Source organism: Camelina sativa, chromosome 14, assembly GCF_030686135.1.
Source record: "Camelina sativa cultivar CO46 ecotype springtype chromosome 14, ASM3068613v1".
In the NCBI taxonomy this organism is placed as follows: Eukaryota; Viridiplantae; Streptophyta; class Magnoliopsida; order Brassicales; family Brassicaceae; genus Camelina; species Camelina sativa.
This window is the reverse complement of record NC_141893.1, coordinates 11,499,751-11,520,725: the sequence shown is the minus strand read 5'-3', so window position 1 is coordinate 11,520,725 and position 20,975 is coordinate 11,499,751. Positions and strand designations below refer to the sequence as shown.

General features: G+C 33.1%; 1 long non-coding RNA gene and 1 pseudogene across 2 annotated transcripts; one reads left to right on the top strand and one right to left on the bottom strand.

The window, feature by feature from the left end:
• Window positions 1-450: 450 nt before the first annotated feature.
• On the bottom strand, window positions 451-2,232 carry LOC104741218 (berberine bridge enzyme-like 4 pseudogene; annotated as a pseudogene). The gene has a single exon (XR_015580638.1). The product of XR_015580638.1 is annotated as a berberine bridge enzyme-like 4 pseudogene (transcript).
• A 10,867-nt stretch (window positions 2,233-13,099) lies between these two features.
• On the top strand, window positions 13,100-13,987 carry LOC147928070 (uncharacterized). Its single transcript, XR_015579304.1, has 3 exons — window positions 13,100-13,436; window positions 13,541-13,639; window positions 13,804-13,987. It is a non-coding gene; the product is annotated as an uncharacterized LOC147928070 (long non-coding RNA).
• Window positions 13,988-20,975: the final 6,988 nt, after the last annotated feature.

Genomic DNA, 20,975 nt, shown 5'->3' with positions numbered 1-20,975 from the left:
GTCTCTAACCATATCTTGTAATCCTAAAATTGCGTTGTAGCAGTTATGCTTTGGGGGTCTAGGTTTGGCTTACTGTCTTGTACAGATCCTCTCGAGTTCTCCTTGCGCCATTGATGGCATCCTCAAAAATTCACCGAGATTTCCTCAAAGCTGAAGTACATAGTTAAAAAAGGAAAAAAAGAAATAAAAAAAAGAAAGATGGAGCTCGATTTTGGAATATATAGCAACTTGAAGAAATGATGTGCTCCTCATAATTGATATCAGTAGCAAAAAAACTCACAAGAATTTCTTACAAATCGAATCATATCAGAATATTACGGCTTACCCCTATAGCTATATGGCTATAATAATAAACGGGTTGGAGAAAGCAACCCTCATGGTCATGGTTTCTTGTATAGCGTAAACAGAAAAAGGATACAGTATATCAAAAATATGTTCAAAGACAATGTCTTTCGTAAAAGTCTTTATTGAGTAATGATAGAAATATATGACACAATGATCGTAATGGGACAATAATGAAAGCTACCTTATAGGCTATATATAAGCCAATAATAACACATGCATGCCCACATAACTTATTCACTTGATAAAAGAGTAATATCAATGCAATACACGAACAGGAGGAATGCTCTGCTCGTTCTTGAAGAAATTATCAGGATCATACTTAGCTTTAACTTGCATCAATCTCTTCAGATTCCCCAAGAAATACTTGGATCCATAGATCTTAGCTTCATCCACGTCTGTGTTGCCACTCGGATTGCTTCCAACATCGATGTCTCTGTAATTAAAGAAGGCCTCTCTCGGGTTACTTGACACGTACGGTTCGGCAACCTCATAAAACTCCTTCATTTGTCTCAGGCTACTCTCCGTGGCATTTGCATTCAACCATGTCGTATAGTATTGAATCTTGAACAAGTTTCCTTTCCGGTGAGGAAACGCTGTGGCGGTTGCCGGAATCCGGTCCATCACTCCACCGTAAGGGTTAAATTGCATCCACACAAAATTGTTGAATTTCAACATTGTCTTCCAAAGCTTCTCTAATCCTTCCTTAGGGATTGGTTTTTTGACGTAATCCGATTTGCTCTTAAAGAAATCTCCTGGAATCGTAGGTCTATCTAGAAGAATGCTTGTTGGAGTACCGGCCGGGTAATCGGCCCAAAATAACGTCGTGTTAAGCCAGCTCATTTCTTGGCAGTCTTCACGTTTTAGCCCTAATTCAGGGAAGCTCTGGTTCATTATAGCCATCAGCTTATCGGTCGGACCCAAGAACTGAGCATAGAATACAACCGCGATAGTTTTCCCGCCGCGCTTTGTTCTGTTTGCGACCTGAGGCATTGCTCTAATGACAAGATCTTCAGGGAATTTAGTAGCGACAAGCTGCCACTTGTAGAGAACATCAGTGCCTCCTTGTTCCAATGTTTTGTTAACCTTAAACACTGTCAGGATCTTTGGAACCTCGACAAGGTTGATTTTCCAAGAGAGGATAACCCCGAAACTTCCACCACCTCCACCGCGAATGGCCCAAAAGAGATCTTCTCCCATAGTAGCTCGATTCAAGAGCTTGCCGTTGACATCAATTAACTGAGCATCAATGACGTGATCAACAGTGATTCCGTATTTTCTCATTAGATTTCCGTAACCTCCACCACTTATGTGCCCACCAACTCCTACGGTAGCGCAAACGCCAGCTGGAAACGCTAATGTTTGGGTCGCGTCACTGATCTTTGTGTAGAGCTCTCCCAAAGTTGCACCAGCTTGAATCCATGCTTTCTTGTTTGACACGTCAACAGTAATTGATCTGAGATTGTACATATCAAGAATGACGAATGGTACAGAAGACATGTAAGAAAGGCCCTCATAGTCATGACCACCGCTTCGGATACGGATCTGGATGCCATTGGATTTTGCGCAGATCACCGTGGCTTGAATATGAGATACGTGTTTCGCCGCTATAATGGCTAGTAGTTTTGAGTTAGGGCTCAAGAACCTCTTGTTTTTCGTGTATGACAAGTAAGAAGACAAGAAGGTGGTGGTGTTATTGGCGGTGAAGATGGCATCGGTGATTGGATTCTCCGGATTGGTCCGGTAGCGAAGGCATTCGAAGAAGTTTTCAGAAATTGGTTTCGTTACTGCTGCTTCTAAAACTGAAACAAAAAAAACAAGACACAAAACTGAAAGTGCTTCTTTCATTTTGTTGTTGTTGTTTATTTTTATTTTTCGTTTTATTGTAATTATGTCTTACGCTTCTATATCGGATTTTAATTTATAGCAAAATCTACAGAAAAGTTTTATGTTAAAAAAAACATTGACTTTTCATATAGGTGTAGTTTGAATTTGTTATATAAAAATGTAGTTATTTTGAATTTCTTCTGTGAACATGTAGGTTTATTTTGAACAAGCTTATTGATATTACATAGTATATTACAGAGGAATCGCTTTCATGATTAGCATCAGGCATTTGAGTCGCGTCAATTGAACTTTCCATTACACATGTTTTGGGATTATTAGTTTTAGTAGTCGAAAGTTGTATACAAGTTTTTAAATGGAATCGTAAGGTGAGACTTCTTTCATATATACAAGATAGTGAAGATACCAATCCATTTATTAAAACAATTACGATCGAATTTCTTTGATTTTTCTGTCAAAAATATATCTAGAATGCACTGAATTTTCCTTTCTCTTCTATTCCATGTTTCAATTCCTGTTTTTTTTTTCCTCGTTGAATTCAAATTTACGTTTGTATTGTTGTAAAATACTAATGAATGTTTTTCCATGATTAATGTGATGACCGTAATTTTTTATATAACGTCCAAGTGACTTTTCTTATGGCATAAGCGTTGATTGTTTGTATTTTATTATAGGCTTTGTATGTACCACAAAATTGAATCCTTTGTATTATTTATGTAGAGTTGAAAAATATCTGCGCATTTATACTATATCTACTTTCTTTTGTTATAACTTAATGTTTTCAAATTAATTTAGTCTTTGTGATGCTTCTAAATTATATATATAACTTATTTATGAAACATTTGTATGTTGAAAAATTTATATGAAATGTGATGTTTCGGTGAAGTATGAATATAGTATTGATTTTATTGTTTATAACTTCTCTAAGAAAATAGGGGATTTGTCAAGTACATGTGATAACTCACTTTATCTGTTGGTACATAAATTGGCTAATTTGTCATTTTCCTAAAGTCTAATTGATTTTCTCAATATAAATTATTTTTTATTAAAAAACCACCTGTTCCCGGTTAAGAATTGCAAGATTGAGTTTTGGATTTAAAGAAAAATGATTCAACAGTATGAAAGATGTTTATATAATGATAGACGAAGAGATTGTGTACCTAGAAGTCTCAAGAAATTCATATTACTGTTCTCCATATGAATCTTAAAAAAAGCTTTAAAAAATAAATTGAAAGTTGAAAATGCACACAAAAGATATAAAACTTAAGAATAATTATGATTAAAAATAAAGAGTCTGAATATTGATTACATGCTTACTTTCTTGTTATTTAATGTCAATAATATATAATCACTTATATTATGCGCCAAATTTATTTTAAAGTCAAATTTAATTTTATTTTTCTAGAATGTGTCATACGTCTCAGACTCAGTGAAAAGTCGGATTTTATTCTTTGTGGTTATCTGATTCTTCATGTTTTCATAACAACTAATCCCCCTAAAATCAATAGAAGAAGGTGTTTCTCTTTAGAACATGCTCAACCTCAATATTAAAGCAGGTGTTGACACTTCAGTAAAAATCTCTACCCTATTAAATTATAACATTAATACAGTTCATCTGATTGTACGCTTATGTGGACTAAATAGAAGAGAACCGAACGTGAGAGTGTTTTATTTCTCTTGGATTTCTTCTACTTACGGTTCGGTTTGGAAGTGTACAACAGAGGAACTGGAAGCGTTAAAAAATTTGTCAAATCACTTGAATCTGAATGTAATTAGTTTAGATCTGAGTAAAATCTAGGCTTGGGCATTCGGTTAACCGTTCAGTTTCGGTTAGTTTGGAGATAGGAATATAATAACCATTTGGATATTTTAGAAATTTTGATTCGGTTTGGTTTGGTTTGGTTTCTTTCGGTTCGGTTTCGGTTTGGTTAGTTGAAGAGATAACCATAACTAACATAAATTATATTGAAATTAACCAAATAAACCTAATATAACCAAAAGTAACCAAAGATAACCGAAATTAACCAAAAATACATTACAAAAAAATAAAAACAGGGAAAAATATTGATCCGATTTTACAAAATAGTATTTAACTTTGTAAATTCAAAATAATAACTTTTAAATATATTGATTATTTAAAGTATTTAATTGTTTTGAATGTAGAAATAATTAATATTTTAAGTTTATTTTATAGTTTTGCCTAATATTAAATATATTATTTTGGATATATTCTAAGTTTTTGGATATTTCGGTTAACCATTTAATTGTCGGTTCAGTTCGGTTTGGTTTCGGTTAGTTTGAATATACTTCTTCTGTTTCAAAATATAGTATGTTTTAACTAAAGCACGCAAATTAAAATGTCTTTACTTTTAACAAGTTCAACCAATCAGAAACAATACTGCATAATATAAAATACTAAACTAATTTAAAAATAGCATAGAAAATTGAAAACATCCTATATTATGAAACAAAAAACTTCTCTAAAACATTTTATATTTTGAAACGGAGAGAGTAGAATTTTACTAACCATTCGGTTATTGGAAGAACTTCGATTCGGTTTCGATTTGATTTTTTCGGTTCGGTTCGATCGGTTATTTAATTACCGATTATTTTGCCCAGCCCTAATAAAATCCATAGAAATAAATGTGTTTTGAGGTTAATCCGGGAAAAAGAGAAACTTCTCTTACCAAAAATATACGCGGCGCTGAAACCTAATAAACTAACGAAGAAGAAGAGCAATAAAGTTTGTTTTTTCTTTTTTAGTTACACGTGGTTTATATTTTTTTTTAAATTAAAAACTGATTATTGAGCTGTGTTCTTGCTGGACCTTTCGTTTGGGCTTCTTTGTTTAGTTAACGAGGATGTCTTTGCTTATGTATTTCGGCTTTGTGTAATATATATATATATATATATATATATTTAAACAAACTTATATTCACATTTATAATGGGCCTCTCACGAAAATGGGCTAGACCTTGAGAAATTACAAAGTATCCAACAGTTACAAAAAGAGGTACATCGGAAAATCAATGCTGTTGCCGGAAAAGGAGATCGAAACTTGCTGATAACCGATGACTAAGGCTCAAACACTAATGCCAGTGGATGCAAGAACGACAGCTTTGCGTCGGGAACACCAGATAAAAACCTTGACGGAAGCAACCAAATGCCGTCGCGGCTTCTTCTCCGATGACCCTCCTGACCCGCTACCGATCTTCCGGCATGCTCAAGACCACCGATCAAAGGCTCCGCGAAGACAGGTCCCAACCTAGCAACCTGCTCACTCAAAACTAACACCCCTCTTCTTCCTACAGCGACCACCGCGACCTTAGGTAAGACTCTTCAGATCCGGTCACGTGGAGGGAAATCCGTGGCAGCTAACAGAGGATGGTGGTTCATTTCACCCTCCACAAACCAATACCCACGAAAGCCCAAGAGATATAACATCCTTGGCTAACCACCGCAACAAAGCAACACACCCTCTTGTCTCCCACCGACTTTCGCCGCAAACCGCAGCTTCGATTGGGTGAGTGAGCCCCGAAAGAAGCTCCACCGCGAGCAAACACGGCTTGATCAGAAGCTTCTCGACCCACCAAAAATGAAGCCACAGCCGCATCCGGAAGGAGACACAACCACACCTCTGTCGCCGGAGAAGAAGACTTACCCACCACTGCCTTCTCCTTGCATCATAGTGTTTATGCTCAATTTCTTCCTTCTGGTGCTTCAAATTTGCAATTTGTTTTTTTTTTTGTCTTTGTTGGATTCATCAAGATTTTGTTGTGCTATTTATAGATAGGGGACTTCATTGAATTGAATCTTGGTTCTTCACCATTGTGCTTCACCGATCATTCATCGAGATTTGAAGTCATCAAATTTACTGGTCGATCGAAACTGGACTGTTAAGATATTGTTTTCATTTTCGGAGCCGTATAATTTCCCTTTAGAGCGGACAAAAATACTATCTTTTCATTATGCCTTCGATAATCTCAGTAGAGAGTAGAGCTATAAACAAGATAATTACTAAGAATTGATTGAGAAATGGCCGAGAATATATTATGCCGCTGAATATATTAGTCTAGGCACAACAAAATAAAGTTATTAGGTCGAGTGATTCTAATGTGTCAGAACTGAGAAGTTGTAAGAGAAAACTATTCTTTGATAGATATACATGGACATTCGTAAAACAGCAAAATGGAAAATCAGAGAAAGATATTCTAAACAGCAAATGAAGCTTTAGATAATGATTCATTGTAGATATACCGGAAAAAAGAGGCTTGGATCTTAATAGCAGTTAGAAATTAATATTGACCCAAAAATGGATGTGATTGTCATAGTTGACTTACCGTGTGATCTCTAAAAGGTTGCTGACTTTGGTCTGTCGGTATTAAGCATGAGACGTACCTCACTACAAAGACGGGAAGGGGAACGGTACTTAACATAGCTCATACTAGAAGTATAATAAATTTTAGGCTTATATGTTTTTTTATTTTGGGGATTAAGGAAGATTTATAGGTTGTGAATTCGATTAGGTTTTTTAATTATAAGCTATGTATTTGAAACTTGTAATTGTAGGAGATCCGAGGGTGGGAAACATGAGTTCTCTAGTGAAAGAGAACACTCAGAAAGTTTTCATTTCTAAGGGAGTGTAGGATTGGTGAAAGGTTTTCTTTGATAGAAGTCATTGTTGTAGTATGTTGGTAGTGTTTGCTACTGTAATATTTGAAGTAGGGCCTTGACATGGACATGAATGAAATACGGTGGAAGATGAAAAAAAAAAAAAATAAGATGAAAAATAAAATGAAATACGGTGGAAGATGTTCTCGAATAGCGATACTAACAAAAAATTGTTTACAGTAAACACTACAAGAAAACATAACATTTCCAACTACAAATGACGACTACATAGTATAATAGTCATTATTTTTAGCGACTATTTAGCGACTATTTTATGACTACAAAAATTTAGTCGTATAATAGTCATTATTTTGCGACTACTTACAATAGTTGGTAATTTAGTCGTAATTTAACGACTACTTTATGACTATATCGCATAACTGAACATGTAGTTGTTAGATAGTCGCTAATTTAGTGACTAACATGCGATTCATGGTAAAGATCGCCAATAAGTCGTATATTAGTCGCTATTTAAGAAAATCAAAATTTTCAAAATTTAACTCCAACCCCTTAACCAAACTCCAAAACCTAAATCATAAACTTAAAGTTTAAATCTTGAACATTTAATTCTTAATCTTAGAAATTATTTCGTAAACCATAATACTAAAACATAACCATTCTTATATATACATAAAACCAAGCTTTAATACTTAATAGAAAATCTAATTTTCCAAAACTTAACCCCAAATCTTAAATCTTACTCCTAAACCCTATACCCCAAACCCTTTACCAAACTTCAAAACCTAGATCATCAAATCTAAATCTTGAAGTTTAAATTCTTAATCTTATAAATTAATTCATAAACCATAAAACCAAACCATAACCATTATATATATAATTATATCTTATTATATAAACCTTGATAACAAAATTACTAATTAACAAGATCGTGACACGTGTCAATTATATCGTTCAGATGTTGACACATGTCAATTCATTATTAACATTTTTAAAAAATAAAAATGTAAAAAATCAAAACCTAACATAAAAAGGTTTTATATAAAAGTAAATAGATAAAATAAAACCTATTTTATTTAAAATCTAATTATAAGATAAATTATCTTATTATATAAACCGTGATAACAAAATTACTAATTAACAAGATCGTGACACGTGTCAATTATATCATTCAGATGTTGACACATGTCAAATTCATTATTAACATTTTTAAAAAATAAAAATGTAAAAATAGAGAAAATAAAACCTATTTTATTTAAAATCTAATTATAAGATAAATTATATATATATATACCATAAAATTCAAAATTATAATATTGTTTACTTATTTTAATTTTAAGTTGCTATATTACAAGAAAAAGGTTACTTTTTATATAAGATAAAAAATGATTGTGAAAATTATACAATTAGTTATTGTTTCTAAAAAAATGTATATACTCACATTTACATAAAGAAAAAGATTGTTGAAGATCGTCTCATATTTTTTTCACCAATCAAATAATTTATTCAGAAGACTGATATTATAATATATATGATAGGAGTAAGTAAGATTAACGTATGCGTTTTTGTAACTATAAAAATGTTAAAATGAAGAGGCATATAATAGATTATTTAATATGTTCATAAAAACAATTTGTTGGTAGTAGTTAAGACTAAAGAGTATATTTTAACAGTAAAATATATTTGTGTGTACAAATAAACTTTTAGTGGTAATGTAGATAGTAGATTTGTAAATGGATATACATTAGTGTATTATAGCAAAAAAAACAACTATTTTCTATAACTAAAAGTTTATCTCTTTACTTTTATACATTGTTTTTATTTACGAAAAGAATTAAATATATATTCTTTTTAAAATTTAATTTAATTTTAATACTTTTGAACTCATCTACAACTATTTTCTTTAACTAAAAGTGTATCTATTTTTTTTTTCAACCAAACAATAAATTAAAAGGAATTTCCTCGGTTAGTTGCCTAAGCCATAAGGAAGGGGTTTACAAATGAAACTTCAAACATAAGAGAATGCGAAGCACGGGCAAGACAATCCACCTTCGAATTTGTCGCATGCGGGATCTAAGAGATGAAGAATAGTGGGAAAAACTCCAGCGAGTTAAACTCATTGAGCAAGTTGGAGAAGGATGGTCAATATTCAGGGGAATGCACCATAGTGAGTAACTAAGCACGTATCCGCTCCATGGCCTACAACAACTCTTCTAACTCTGAATGCAGGGGGGAGGGGCTCCGTCTTAGACACTTGGCCCCCAACAACAAGGTTCGCTCCTCACCAACGCAACACCACCAGCCCAATCATGAATGCTCATTGGTTTCTTTACAAGAACCATCAATTTGATAACAAGGTGAAGAAACCTGGATATCCGAGGACGGAGATGGAGCCGACATGACCGCCGTAAAAGATAGCGCCTCTTCCCAGGCTAACTTATCGCCCAAAGCCTGAGCGATTATATCATTCGTCTCGATCTCTAAACCTTAATTTTTATTTTATTTATGGCCTTCCAGATTGCCCATAAAAATCATGTTAATGAAGAAGTTGATCACGACCACCTTGTTGAGAGACATCCCTCCAGAAAACAAAATCCAAATTTGAGTACACCGACCCATATGGAAAACCCTCTGATGAGACCGGAGGTAGAGATAAATCCTAAACTTCCCATGAGTGAGGGCATTCAAAAAAAATGTGATTAATAGTCTCAACCGCAGAGTCGCACCTTTTACACCAAATATTTACATTGGACACCTCGGTGTATCTATTTACTTTTATAGATAGTTTTTACTTACTAAAAATACTTACTTTATATTCTTTGTTAAATTTGCAAGTTCTTGTGAAAATCAAAATTAAATATTCTTTGTTAAATTTTATTTTATTTTAAAAACTCTAAACCCGCACATCGGGCGGGTCCTAATCTAGTATATACATAAAGCTTTGCTTTAATATATAAAGAGAAACTAATTTTCCCAAACTTGACCCCAAAAAACTATAATTTTCCAAATCCTATATTTTAATCAAAATTTAACCCCAAACCCAAAACTAAAACTCCAAAACCCTTAACCTTAAATTTAAAACCTTTATAATTCATATATAGAAATTAAATCATAAATCATTCACCCAATATATACCATTGAACATCTATAAAACCAATATGTAAAACTATTTAGTATTTACATACAAATCAATCTTTCAAAAAAAACTAGCGGAGATTACCAAATAATATATTTAACTCACCAATTTGAATTTCAGTCTGCTGGTTTATGGAATTTTTATGTCTCGTTCCTCTTCTTAACTAACCAATCTGTATTTCACTTAACTTATCTGTTTTTTGAATGATGTAACCTTTCTTTTTTTTGTAGGTATCTCCTATAACAGCTGAAATATAGGCTAAGACTTCTTCAAGCAGGGCATCACCTGCACCTGCACTTACTCACGTGAACAAAGGTTTTTTTTTTTATGCATTTGGCTATGGTTTAACGTATCTTGTCTTGGAGCGCTAATGAAAGAATCGATTTGCCTGTGTCTCTCTTAGTTAAATATGTCTGTCTGCTTATGCTATTTCGGTTTCTTGATTTCAGGTTGTTCAACAAAAAAACTGCTTCTTGCTTGTGTTTGACAACTGTCAAGAACGAAGACAAGCTTGATTTCAGCAAGATCCTTGAGCGACCTGAGCTCATTCTCCCTCGCTTCAAGGTATATGTAAGCAGCCTGAGATAATTCTCCTTCAAGGTATATATAAGCAGCCTGAGCTCATTCTCCCTCGTTTGTTTTTGTTAAATCCAGTTTAGGTATATGTAAGAAAACTTCTTTCTTCTCTAGTTCAGCTGATTTCTCTCTGATGGTGTCATTAAGCAACCTGAGCTCATTCTCCCTCGCCTTAAGTTCCTTAAGAGATGTTTCCATCAGCTCAGCTTCCTTTCTCCTTGTCTCGTCTCTGCGGTTTGCTTCAGGTCAAAATCTTTAACATTCATCTCAAAAGCCAAAGACTTCTCATATGGGGAAAGCAAAGCAACCTCCTTTTTCCCTCCTTTCAAGCTCAGCCATTATTAAACCTTTGTCTAACATTTCTCCATGATACCTCCAATATTTACTTTTTTTTTTAGTAGTATGATATATTTTTATTTTTAATTATGTTTTTAGTTTTATTTTGTAATACAGTTTTTTTTATCACATGGTTTCATAATACTAAATATAGAATATTTTATTTTTAATATCAATTCATTCCAACAACAAAGCATTATTCAATAACTTTCATATATTTAAAAATAATTAATAAAAATATATATTATTATTAAAATAATATATATGTATATATAATGTTGTATAAATACAATATTGTTTAAATACATAATCGTAAATTAGTCACTAAATTTGGTGACTACATTACGACTATTTTGCGGTAGTCGTAAGATAGTCGTAGCGTAGTCACTAAATTTAGTGAATACATTACGACTAAATTTACCAAAGGAAACAATACAATTCAACAAAAAGAGAAGAGAGATTTCCATCATCAGATAGATGGATTATAACAAAAGCTATACTACCTTCATAATGATCTTGAATACATCATCAGCAATTAGAGGAGCCTTGAGTCTAGATCTCTCATTGACATGATCGTACAATAGTCATTGATACGTCTAGAGTTCAGAAGAAAGAACACTCACGTTTCAGAAAATGAGTTCTTAGTGTTCTTGTGGAGACTGGAGACAGCAATTCTAGCACCAAGCTGGAATTATAAACATTGAAACCATTGTTATATTATTGCCTAATGTCCAATAACAATATAAAAATTGGAAAGCATCACAACATGAATCAGATCAAGTAACAATCTCTGTCAATCACAAATATGCAATTTCACATGTAAATCCGAAACACCAATTAAATCAAATCGTAATGATAGTTCTAAAAATAAAAAGAAAGGGGAAAAAACAAAGAAGAAGACTGACAGAGGCATAATCGGGATGGTTGGTGGTCATAGAAGCAGCAGTCTCAGCGGCTAACTCATCGAGTTGAGTAATGGTAACGCCTTTGAAGACACCAACACAGACTTTCGGAGCGACGAGGACAGGGTCACAGTGATCGATACTAAAACCATAGCTAAGCTTCTTTAGCCACGCAGTGATTTTATAGAAGCGAACAGTTTCCTTCTACCTGTCACGTTTCACCACGTACATTTTTTATTTTTCTCTATATGAGGAATTGTATCGAACAGTTGTTAGGCTTCTCTGATGATGATGAAGGAGAGAAGAAGAGGAAACATGTAGACATTCCAATTGCCGAGAGAGAAACGATAGAGGAAGCATAGTAGTAACTGAAAATCCTTTAAAAAACTACCTGAGAAGGTGTGATTTTATTAGAGTTATTTTTCAACTAAAAACAGAAAAAATCTCATAGAATCATGCAAAGTATCAGTTTTTTTAAAAAATTATGAAATTTTGAATAACAGTAGATTTCAAATAAGTTTTATAAATCATTGATTGAATAACAAGAGATTCTAGAGTAGTTTAAATAAGTTTACATAAATCCAAGTTGAATAACATAAGATTTTAAAAGATTTTTTAAATCATCAATTGAATAACATAGGATTTTAAGAATACTTTAAAATCTTTTAAAATATTAAGTTCAATACCCTCTAACAAAATTTTAAATGTTATTATTAATTTTCAAGTATGAGAGAAAAACTGTAAAACTATATTCCTAAAATTTCTCACACTAACACCACCACGATTAGGGATAAATCATGGCACAATCAATAACTGATTCATTAATTCCAATTTAATTCAACTTCCGACATAATAAACAATTGACAGAATTTTTGATTTTTAGAGACCACGTTTCTACTCTTATTCTTTGTGGTTCTCTCTTTTTCATGTTTTCATAACAACTAATCCCCCTAAAATGTAGTTTAAAAACTGTTAAATTCTTAGCATAGTTCAAATATAGTTGCAAAAGACGTATAAGCCCATAAACTTGTTAAAATAGACGTGTTCGATTACATAGCATTGGACCAGGGACATGGGCTAAAAGTTTTAGAAGCAACAAGCCTTAAAAAACTAGTGTTTTTCAAACATTAACATTAATTTTTTTTTGTGATTATCAACTTTTTTATATAGAAAAATATCCCTCAATAGCACTAATCTATGTTTTTCTTCCAAATTTAGCACTTATTCTCAAATATTCCACATTTAGCACAAATTTAATATAATTAAATACTTTTAATTTTAAGAAAACTCTAAAATATTGATATTTTAGATCTCTCTTCTTTACTTTGTTTTCGTCGCTGAAGACCATCTCCGCCGTACGTTGTCACCGGAGTCTCCATTTCTTCCATCTCCATGGATCTAAGACACCAGTGGCTGCTTCCGCCATTAACCTTCTGAATTTTTGTGGCGATCAATTCATTAATTGCACATACCGAGATATGATTCCTCATTTCTATGGCTTGGATTCGACGGTACACATCGGAGCGACGCTCACCACAGTGGTTTATTTATACAATTGCTGATACTGCCGTTGTTGGTGCTGATTCCATCGTATCTCCTGATCCGCCGTCGTGCATAAGAGTGGTAGTTGGTTTGGTTTTATCTCCGATGGTATGGAATTGGTGCTTAAGGTGAGTTTTAAGCAGCTCAGTTCTGATCTGTATGTGTATAGACTTAAGCAAAAGTTTCTGGAATTTTCTTTGTAGCTTTAAGTTTTTGTGTTTGGAAATTTTAGATTGTGAAAGATGGACTCAAATACAACAGTTCATTTGCCTTACACTTATGGATTTGCGCTTATCATCAAGCAGAAACGTATCCTTCAAAAAAGCAATAGGTGAGTGAGTGAGTTAGAGTGAGAGTATAGTTTTGTAGCTCTTCTTGTTACTTTGATTCAGTTGTGACATATTGAATGAGAACTTGAGAGTATTGTTTAATGGATTATGTTTGGTTTTAAAATTTCTAACAATGTTTATTCTTTGATGAATCACATGTACAAAGTGGATGAGTGTTATGCGAAGTCAGCAGATATCAACACCACAATTGTTGCATACCAAGTGTTTGTTATAATGTCATTGAGATTTTTGTATATTTAGGAATAGCTTCCTAAAATTCAAGAACGCATTCCTTAACATTATGTAATGTTTCCTAAACATTATGAAATTCTTCTTAAATTTCAAAGAAATGATTTTTTTGAATCTTCTATTCATATGATGCCTTAATGTATCACAAATTACTCCAATATGATGAATTTTATGCACTTTTATGAGATTTATGCACCATCACTTTAAAATGTAATCTTCATATAATATTTCAACCATTATTTTTGTGAAGAGCATCCTGAATTTCAAAGTGTCCTTCTTGAATACTATTGTAACTTTTCTAAATTTGAATAATTGTGTTTCTAAAATTATATGTTTGTGTGTTTTGCTTTAATGTGTCAAATATTATAGATTACTCTATTAGTGAGTGGTAATGATTTCATTTTTGTGCACATTCTTTCCAAATTTCATACAATCCTTCCTGAATTTCATATAATCCTTCCTAAAATTAAAGAACCGAGAGAAGAGAAATCAGAAAAAAAAACTAAGTGAGTTCAACGTGTTAATCGAGTAACACAGTCGGTGAATCAAGTAAAGATGGTGAAGTAACGGACAAAAAAGAACAAGATTCAAAGAAGGAGGAAGAAACATGGGACAATGAGAGAGAGAGAGAGAGAGAGAGAGAGAGAGAGAGAGAGAGAGCTGGGTACGGGATGAATCATGTTTGTGGATGCTGAAAAGAAATGAAATAAACTTAATTTTATTAATAATTTAGGTTTTTTCCAAAATTGAGTGCATATAAATTTGTGCTAATTTTGGAACATTTGAAAACATGTGCTACTTGTGGAAGAAAAACTTAAAATAGTACTACTTTTGTCAATTGCCCTTTTATATATGTGTTTGCTAATGGATAAAAGGATATGGATTTCCCGAAAATACTTCGGGTCGGCCACACATTGAAGTAGCCCTGGGCATTCGGGTTCCCGAACCCGATCAGGTTCGGGTTTTCGGGTTTTTGGGTTTTCAGGTTTAGACATATAGAACCCGTTCGGATTTTTTATACTATCAGTTCGGGTTCGGGTATTACCCGCTCGGATTCGGGTAATTCAAGTTTACCTGAACTCAAACAAACCATGAACAAAAAAAAAAAAAACTAATTTTTATTTTTTTATAAATTTTAGAACACTTGTATATATATAAATATTTAACGTTTTAAGTTAGTACAGAGAAATTAAGATGGCAAAATGGTTAAAGGTGTACTCTTAAATGCTCAAGGTTCTGGGTTCAAATCCCATTAGAAGCATATTTTAATATTTAATTCAGATTAGTTCGGGTGGGCATTCGGGTATCTGAACCTCAGAAGTACTGAACTTGATCGGGTTTTATACAATACCCGAACCCGAACCGAACCATCTACTTCGGGTCGGGTTCGGGATTCGGGTCCGGATAATATGCCGAGGCCTACATTGAAGTTAAATTGTAGAGATTTTAGTAAGAGTGGATTGTAGTATATTTGCAACATCAATCCACTATCCATAAAATAAAGGGTAAAAATATTAGTGAATACCACAAATACAAAGAGAAATAAACAAAATATCACAAAAACTTTTTTTTTTATAGAAAAATGCCAATAGACCCACGGTTTTGGTAGAGTAAAAAAACATAATTACCCTTTTTGTTTTAGAGTTAAATAGAAGGAGTGGAAAATAACATGTAATATTTATATTTTACATGTCATATTGAACTAAATAGCGTTTAACATATAAAAATAGCGTGTTACACGAAAAAGTAACATGTTAAAAAGAGAAATTTTTTAAATATTACTTGTAATTCAAAAAAAATAACATGTTCCAAAAAAAAAACAGAAGTTCCAACATGAGATAATAGAGAGAGTGAGAAAGAAAGAAAGAGAGAGAGAAAAAAAAATTATAGAAGTTTCCACATAATTGGCATGAGAGAAGAAATAAAAGAGGAGTGAGAGAGGATGTTATTTATGTGAACTAGGTGCTTTCCCACACAACGCGTGGGTTGTGGTGTAGTTGGCACTTTCTTGTTTTTTTTTGATTTTTTTTTCATTTTCTCTTTTGTATTATTTCGTTTTAATTAGGCATATACGGGCTTCGCAATCACTTGTATTTATACACTATATCTTTATACCATTTCATTTAGATGTGTACAATTGTGGCATTTATTTTTTATGAATTATGAGGATGTTGTTTTTTCCTTTCGAGGATCCAATCTTATCATTGACTGATATTGTTTCCAATACATTTATTGTATTTTAGATTTTCTAATTAACTGCTTATGTAAACCCTTCATATTGTACGTTGATGTTGCAATAATAAGTTATTTTTAAAAAATAATTATCTTTCGTGTAAGTGATTATGTTTGTATGCCCATCTTTTGGTCTAATATCAATAAGATCGTTTCTGTTTTTCTTTAGTTGGCTTTGAAACCAATTTTGAGTTAAGCAAATAATGGGTCGAATTATGGTGTTAATAAGTAATATAAATTCTTATGTATAAATATTGTATATATGTGACTATAAGTTTAGCTAACCAAAAAATTATGTAATATTTAAATATAATCTTGAACATATATATATATATATGTGGGAGGAATGTATGGAATTATTGGATAGAAGTTATTTTTGAGTTAAATGACCTTTTATGCCTTTAAAGTGAGTTAAATATTAATAAATTTTTATATGTGTCTTGACTTTTTAAAAAAGGAATACCAAGTGTTTTCTTCCAAATTTGAAGTGACATAGTATTTTAGTTTTCTTATATGATTTTATGAACTTCAATGTAAAGGTTTTTCAAAGTAATAAGTACACTCACACTGATTGAATTATAAAATTTGGAGAAATGTTTATTTCAATTAATCATCTGCTCTTTTAAATATATTAAATAAGTATGTTGTTGTTCCTACAAATAGGACAACATATATTATAGTTTAACCATGGAGTTAAGCAATGGAAATGAAACTTGTGATTGCAAGACAAAATGCTTATATATATTATGTTACACACTGATCATTTAAAAATGAATAGGAACATCTAGTTCTCAAATAAAGTTGATTTTTTTTTGTTAAAACCAACATATGTGAATTTAAATTTAACTATGCAAATTTAAAAAATAAATATGAATAGATTAGAAAGGCAAGAAATATAAAAGAAATATTTTATTTTTATATAAATAAAATAAAAATTGAAAACAATGTTAAATATATATAATACTTTCTAAATTAAAATATAGAATCAAACTCTTACAAGTTACAACACATATGAGGGGGAAACGAGCTATTTCCCCCCAAGAACTATCATATCTCGCTGGATGGAGCCCGAACTTGAGCCACAATCTATATAGCTATGTAAATTATGACCAATCTCTATGTCCCCCCAAATTAAAAGTTCTACACCTATATCCCCATGAAAAAAAAATTCTATATCTATTTACACCTAGACCTGGTTATGTGACGGTTTACTATTTGCTTAACCGTCTAACGAATAGCCTAAACCAAAATTGACCAGATTAAACCTGATTTCTTGTCAGCCTTGGTCCAGTTGTGCTAATTTGGATCAAACGATAAACTATATATATGGGACAGTTAATGTTTTAAGTAAAAAAAAAAAAATGACACAATCATATATATAAAAACATATGGTAAAAAAAGTCTGTACAACAAATCTGAATTCAGTATCTCCTATCTTCTTCTTTTTCATTTTTTTTGTTTATTTCAATGCACAGAACAATCATAGAATACAGAGGACGACGAAGAAAACAAATTCCAAAAGTCTGTAAAAATCTTAACAGAAGAAAAAAAAATGGAGAGAAAGAAGAAAGAATTTAATTCTTTTTTCTCGAGTGAATGAAGGAGAGAGATGAGAGAATTTACCAGCTGAGACTGAGACTGAGAGAGAGAGACTATATAATATGTAAAACAGAGATCATCAATCATCAATCATCAGCGTGAGTTGTAGTGTCCATACAAATCATAAGGTGCCCAAAGAGTATCAAGTGGACAAGGCCGTCTGGAATCTAACCGGAACCACGGTTTACCACTACCGGACCAATGAAGCAAGCTAACCGGACCTAGATGTAGATCTCTACAGCTTCCTCTCACGTTATCTCCACCTAGCCCGTGCTGGTTCCACCGATGCTCTATCGGAGACGAGGAAATGGAAGAAGACGCTCTCGGGACACGAGGAGTGTTTCAGGATCGAGTGCACGGCGGCGACCGAGCCACGGAGGTACTCAAAATCGAGAGTAATGGCGACGTGGACCAAGGAAGGGTTGCAGACGCCGGAATCGATGTCGGCGGCGGGGCAATCGGCGGCATTGCGGAAGACGGGAGCTTTTCTGAAGGAGAACCTATGGGTCTGTGGATCGGAGGTTGGTAAGCGGAGGTAGGCGTCGAGATGAGAGGATCTGATGGCTTCAGCTGGAGGAAAAGATTGGAGAGAAGGAGAATCTCATTATCCAAAGCATCTTCCTGAGGAGGAGGAGGAGGAAGAGATTAATATTGATACGTTTCTTCTTCTCTTCTTGGATTTGAAATCAAACCACCGATGGGCGGCGAAAGAGGAGGAGGCGATAGAAGACCGGACCAAGGCTGACAAGAAATCAGGTTTAATCTGGTCAATTTTGGTTTAGGCTATTCGTTAGACGGTTAAGCAAATAGTAAACCGTCACATAACCAGGTCTAGGTGTAAATAGATATAGAACTTTTTTTTCATGGGGATATAGGTATAGAACTTTTAATTTGGGGGGACATAGAGATTGGTCATAGTTTACATAGCTATATAGATTGTGGCTCAAGTTCGGGCTCCATCCAGCGAGATATGATAGTTCTTGGGGGGAAATAGCTCGTTTTCCCCACATATGAGATATAACAACATTTGATATTGGTGGGTGAGGAGAGAATGATTACTATAAGATGATAATCCAAATTAGATAATGGAGATGAATCTTTTAAAAAAAGAACAATGTAAAATATATATATATAATACTTTCTATATTAAAATATAGAATCAAACTCTTACAACACATATGAGATATAACAACATTTGATATTGGTGGGAGAGGAAGACAGAATGATTACTTATAAGATAATAATCCAAATTAGATAATGAAGATGAATCTTTTTAAATAAGAACAATGTAAAATTTTTATCATGTAGTCTCTAAAATTAAAATTTAGCATTAAAAATTTACAATGATATTTTATTTGTTTTTTACAACCCATACAACAAAAATAAGAAATCAAAAATAAAATGAAAAATGATTTGAGATATTGTAGAAGAGAATGAGAGAATGTGAAAATGAGATAGTAAAAGAATGCCAATATGAGAGAATTGAGAGATTGAGAGAATGCTTATTTATATGATAATAAATGATGGAAGTTACATTTAGAATTATGGAGTTACAATAGTAATTTATTGTGTTTGAATAAAATTGAGTGGTGAAATATGATTAATGCATAATTTATTTTATTTTCAGTTATAATTTTATTTTAATGTGTGAGTTAAATGTAATTTGTTTATTGAGTGTTAAATATTGTTTAAAGGAGAGCAATTAAAAAATAAAAAAATTAGAAAATATTAAATGAAAATCAACCAATAAGGAGAGATCAAAACCTTACTTTTATATATATGATTTAAAAAATGACATGATATTTAAACAAATAACAAATAATATATGTAATGGGTATAAGAATAATTGTAGATAAAGAGAGAGAGAGCAACTGTCACATCAATGGTACTTTCTTAATTACTTTTGGTTTCAATAGTATCTATTGCATATTCTCTAAAATAAAATAGAAACATTTACATTTCTACAATTTCAAATGAGAGTGATGAGCATGCATGAGGAAGTTACCTACGTTTTTTTTTTGTCATCTGTTGTTATTGATAATACTTGGAATGATACATTGTAGAATACAACTTAGTCAGCGAAAAACAGATATATCCTGCAAGTCTAAAGCCCAAACGAGGGAAGCTAGGCCGGCGGACAAAGGATAAATCCCCGGAGTCAAGTAGAAATACAAAAGAGAAGCATTGAAAGCCCTTAACGAAAGAGAACGGACCCAACAACTAAGAACAGAGGCAAATAACATTAAGACCAAAGATAAATGCTATGACTAAACAAACAAATCGATCTATTCTTCTGAAGTTCCTGCGAATGAAATGTACCAATGCTGCCCACGGCAACCACATCAATCACAAAAACCTCCTCCTATCACAATGAGAGATGATCTCTCGGAACCAAGAACCTGACTTCATAACCTGACAAGTAAAGCTCAATTCAGAACCTCATAAAACACTTCCAGATGCGGCAGAGACGAACGGTGCGTCAAGGGAGCGCCTAGATAGAAGCCATATAAAAGCAATCCAACATCCTCCAGATTCGGAAATACAGAGACAAGGAGCAAGACCAAACAACCTCGATGAGCTTTGAAATCAGGAACAAAAACAAAACTCATCTACAGAAGTTATCATCACCAGTAACTTCCACCTAAGAGCAAAAAGATCTGAAGCAAAGAACCTAGCATAAACTTCACATAACAAAGACCTTTTCTTAGAAACGGAGATGAACCAATTGAGAAACTAATAGCTAAAACCAGGCAATAACGGAGAGCGAAAAGACAATGGCAAAGAGAAGTATGCCTTCAGAGCAAACACTAGCCAAACACGCGGCATCAAAGCAACATGAAGCACAAAAGCGAGAAACTGATCTGGGTTGTGGGCAGGCGAAAAAATGATTTTTTTAACAGACTAAAATCCCGTCGATCTTGGATCCGGCACCATCCTCCTCGCACGAGCCATGAACCAACCAAATCTAAAACGCTCGACCGCTTCCGCAAAACACCCAGAAATCACAAACCGGTTAAACTACAAAGAAACTCCAATCGAAGGCTAAAAAACTTCCTAGAACTTAAAATGAAACTAAAACAGAAAAAGAAAGGAACAAGGCATGGAGACCAGAGCCGGTGCTAGAGGAGCCACCGCACTCTGGCTTCAGATCTGAGAAAATTTTGAGCGGCGGCTATTAGGTTTAGACGAGGGAGAGAGAAAAAAAATTTCGTTCCTGTGTTTTCACACAACGTTCGCCAAAGCGGGAAGTTACCTACG